We start from the raw sequence: 279 nt of genomic DNA, 5'->3' as shown, positions 1-279 counted from the left end.
CTGATCCTCCCCTTACTCAGCAGGCTCTCCCTGGGGTCTCGGGTCGGCACCCCACAGACTGCTGCGGGGCTGCCCCGGGGGCCCCAGACAGACCCATGTCTGGTTGGGAGGCGACGTCACCAGTGATGCACCTGTGCAGGACGACCCCCTACATCCGGGTGTCCGATGACACACCCATACCCACAGGAACCCCCTTTGTTAGCTCGGGCTTTATGAAACTTACCGTTTCCCACATCTGACCTGTGAACTCCCAGGCCAGCCACCCGCGCGATCTTTGCG

Source organism: Pteropus alecto, unplaced genomic scaffold (genome assembly GCF_000325575.1).
Source record: "Pteropus alecto unplaced genomic scaffold, ASM32557v1 scaffold101, whole genome shotgun sequence".
NCBI lineage: Eukaryota > Metazoa > Chordata > Mammalia > Chiroptera > Pteropodidae > Pteropus > Pteropus alecto.
The sequence above is the reverse complement of the archived record's forward strand: the minus strand, read 5'-3'. Positions refer to the sequence as shown.